We start from the raw sequence: 4,149 nt of genomic DNA on the forward strand, positions 1-4,149 counted from the left end.
GTGCCGGTCTCAGAAAGGAATCCCATGCTGCCTGTGAGGGCTGCCATGGGGGTCACACTTCTTTGGCAGTGCTAACCTCCTCGGAGACTTGCAAAACTGGGGGAACCCATAGCCTGTAGGTCAAGGACATGGGCTGGTCGTCGTTCCACCAGCACGTGGTCTCCAAGGTGAACTGCTCTGGTAGAGGTACATATGCAGAACTGGAAACTGATGAAATTGCAGTACAAATGTAGAGGATTGGCTGGAGTGACAGGGGGTGTGACAGCAAAGGGACTGCCCTCCCGGGGGTCTCCTGGGGCGCACGTCACTCCTGCTCCTGCAGCACCAGCTCCCAGGAGCTGCTGATTAGCTGCTGCCCCCGGGCTCCTCCTCACCAGCTGTGCTAGACAGGACTCAGTCCAACAGCTGGGTGGTGAAGCCTCCACAGGGGTGTGGGCAAACACTGGCCCCCTGCTCACATCTGAGGTGCATCTGCACCACAGTGGGGGTTTCTCTGCCTGTGATGCTGCAATCTTCCTCTTACAGACTCTGCTTTGTCACAATCTGGATGTAAAACTGGGGGAACAGTAGCACCAGTCATGAAGGCAGCTGTCCCTGCAGGCATGCCTAGGAGCTTTGTGAGGGTGTGGAGGATCATTTTTAAGTATCCCTGCTGCCGGATCCAGAACAACAATGTTCTCTGACTTCTCCATGCTGGATGCTCAGGACCAATGGCAGTGGGTGGCAGGTCTATTTAAATGTGCATGCCTCCTCCAAATATTGATGATGTGGCCAGTGATGCTTTGCCACAGCTTTTTTCAGATGAGGGATACAAGTCAATCTAATTATATAAACATGAAAAAAATCAATGCCCTGGCAAAGCCAGTCTTATTTCTGGCTAGAACATGTCAAAACTCATCTTCAAAATGCATCTTGAGTCATGACCACATCCAATTCATGGGAGGAACCACGCTCCCCAGCCTTGTTGGGTGCAGGAATGAACATCCTTCATTGCAGGATCTTCATCACATACAGAACTTGATACCAGAAATTGAGTGGTTTGGGATGAAGAGAAGGGAACAGCATGCATATGGCATAGTCTGGAGGCTTTGCCTGCAAGGTGGGATGGGGATCCCACAAAAAAGCTCGACATGGGGACATGAATTAAAAGCTGTCTTCAAAGCAGTGCTTGTGTGTGTTGGCTGATTAAGACTGCAAAGAAAATTATAACCAGGTCTCCGCACCAGCCCATGGCTGTGATGCTTCAACCTGAGACAGGCAGTGTTTCAGTAGGACGGGGAGAGGCAGCTGAGTGACCCAGAAGAGCCATGATGGGATGGTGAATAAAGATGGCACTACTGGAGAGCCAAGAGGTTTTGCAGATGCAGGAATATGAGGTGCAGATTTTTAAGAGTTTATAGCTCTGTCCAGCCACACAAAGCTTTTCAAAGGTCAGCAGGATACCCAGTACATCTCTGCCAGAAGAGTTGTCCCTTGCTAAATACCAGACTCCAGAGATCTTGTCTTCAGACATGGTGATGTTTTAATGGCTGAAAAAATATTTTCCCTGACTTTGCTCTGGGAAACAGCTGGGCTTTTATGGCCAGATTTGAAAATAATAATAATAACAACAACAACAATAGTAGTAGTAAAAACAGCTCTCTAGCATTTCAGTGAAAGTAGGTAAAGCTTTGCAAACTTCTCATAACTGCAAACAGGGCTTTTTGCTTTGTGAAGTGCTGGGCAGCATTAGAAGGCACAGGCAGACGTGGTGCCCAGAGCTGGGCAGCCCAGGCACCAGCTGGAGGAGCTGGCAGCACACTGGCTCCAGGAATCAGCCTGGCAAGCCAGTTCAATAGCTTGCCTGTGTCCCACTGGAAAGCATCAAGGAAGATGTCACTAGTGACGAAATTGCTGACAACCCAGTGTACTCTACCAGGAAAACTATCCATCAGAAAAAAAAAATTGCCAACTCTATGCTTGAGCATCTCTGCCCAAATAGTAGCACCTGTGGAAGGCAAATTCCCTTTCAACACAGGATTTTGCTGTGATCCCATGCAGAACCTACTGGGAGAGATGAACATCTCAGCTGTGTAGCAGGGCAGCTCCGGCCATCTCACCCCTCAAAACAGCCACCTGCACACCCCAGCATCGCGGCCCTGCTTTAACCAGTGACTCAGGCGTCAGCCTTTGCATATCTGCCATGAACTCCAGTTCATGCAGGGCCTGATTGCTTTGCTTCTGCATTTCTACATCTCCTCCAGGTCCTAGGAGATGATGTTCATCTTCACTCTGCAGTCCTGGTAGGAAGGGCCAGTAAGTTGGACTCTGGACGGGGCAGCCTTCCTGAAGGACTCCTGATTTTCCTCTTGCTTTGTTAAGGCAGGTTTACTGGGAGTGGGTGTTACGTCTGCCTTTTCTCTCCAGGGCTAAGTGCCCTGGAAGAGCAAGCATCATGAACACATCCTCCTTGTTTTCCAAAGATCCTGTGAAAGTCTTGCCTGGACTGCATTCAGACAGGACTCAAAGTATGAAATGATAAAGTCTTCTTGGGTTTTTCTCATCGTTCAGTCTCAGGCTCACTGGGTTTTGCAGCATCTGGTTGAATCCACATGCTTATCTTTCCAGGGATACTTTGGAGTCAAGGCTGATGTCCACCTGAGCCTAAGCTGATGTTTTGAGGCCAACCATGAGCAGCCCCAGAGTACAACTAAGCAACCCATGTCCTGAGCTGTGCTCTGTCACCTCAGGCTGGTGGCTGGTGCTGAGTTCTGGCTGCACCCAGCCCACAAGGGCTTGAGGAAAAGCTGGGGTTGGCAGCTCCCCTGGGACTCAGGGAGGTGATGTGGATTGAAAACTGGCCTAGAATGTGGTGATTAGCAGCACAAACTCTAGCTGGAGGCCAGTGACTAGCAGGGTATCCCCGAGGTCAAAACCACATCCATTTCTATTGGGAAGCAGCTTTTCTGAAAAGGATCTGGGGGTCTTGGTGTGCGCCAAACTGAACATAAGCCACAGAGAAGACTAATGGTGTCCTGGGTTGCTTTAGTCAAGACATTGCCAGGAGGAGGAGAGAGGAGATACTTCCCCCGTGCTTAGCCATGGTGGGTCACCCCTAGAGCCTTGTGTCCAGTGCTGGGCTTCTCAGTGCCAGGGAAATAGGGACATGATGGGGAGAGGCCAGTGAAGGGACACGAAGGTGAATGAGGCACTGGAGAGAGGGTGCAAAGCAGAGGGAGCCGAGCTCTTCCCAGTAGTGCCCAGTGTCAGCACCTGAGGCCACAGGCACACACTGGAACACAGGAGGGCCCCTCTGAACTTCAGGGAACACTTTTTCATTGTGAGTATGACCAAGCACTGGCACAGCTGGCCAGGGAGGTTGTGGAGGCTCCGTTCTCAGAGGTGTCCAGCAGCTATCTGAACATGGTCCTGGACAGCTGGCCCTGGGTGACCCTGCTGGAGCAGGGCTTGGACTAGGTGACCTCCGGAGGTGCCTCACCTCAGCCAGCCATGGCTCTGAGTCCCTCCAGAGGAACATGGAGCCTTTTGTTCACCCCAGCTCCCACCTTGCGGCTGGCAAGAGGTGGTGGGGTGACAGGAATAACGAAGGAGTGTGACTGGAGGTGACAATGGGGTGACAGTGTAACTAGGGTGTGACCAGGCTAAGGTGGGGTCGTGAGGGTGGCAGAGGTGACAGTGTCTGCAGCAGCGTGAGGGGGTGGCGAGGGTGTCAGGGTGTGGCGGCAGTGTGACAGGCCACGATGGTGCAGGCAGGAGGAAGCTGGGCGGGTGGCACGGCTGAAGAGGGGTGTCAGGGTGTGGCGGGGCGGTGACACGGGACAGGTAACAGGGCACGGGGAGGTCGGCGTGGCGGGACCCGGCGCCTGAAGGGAGGGCGCGATGGCGGGAGCAGCCGAGGGGCCGGACCTCCGCGCCGCCTGGGGGCGCTGCTCGGCGCCGGGCGGGCGCGGCGGCGGCGGCGCCGTTTCCGGGTTGGCTGCGCGGTGCTCGGGGCGGCCCCGCCTGCAGCCGCCGGCACCGGGCCCGGGCCTCGGCAGCTCCGCGGGCCCCGCGCCCGCCGCCCCCGGGCCGGCCCCGCCCCGCCCCGGTCCCGCTCCGGCCTGGCCCTGCCGCCCGCCGCCGCCGCCCTCCTGCGCGCCGCGCCCCGCC

The sequence above is a fragment of the Corvus cornix genome, chromosome 11, assembly GCF_000738735.6.
Source record: "Corvus cornix cornix isolate S_Up_H32 chromosome 11, ASM73873v5, whole genome shotgun sequence".
NCBI classification, from domain to species: domain Eukaryota; kingdom Metazoa; phylum Chordata; class Aves; order Passeriformes; family Corvidae; genus Corvus; species Corvus cornix.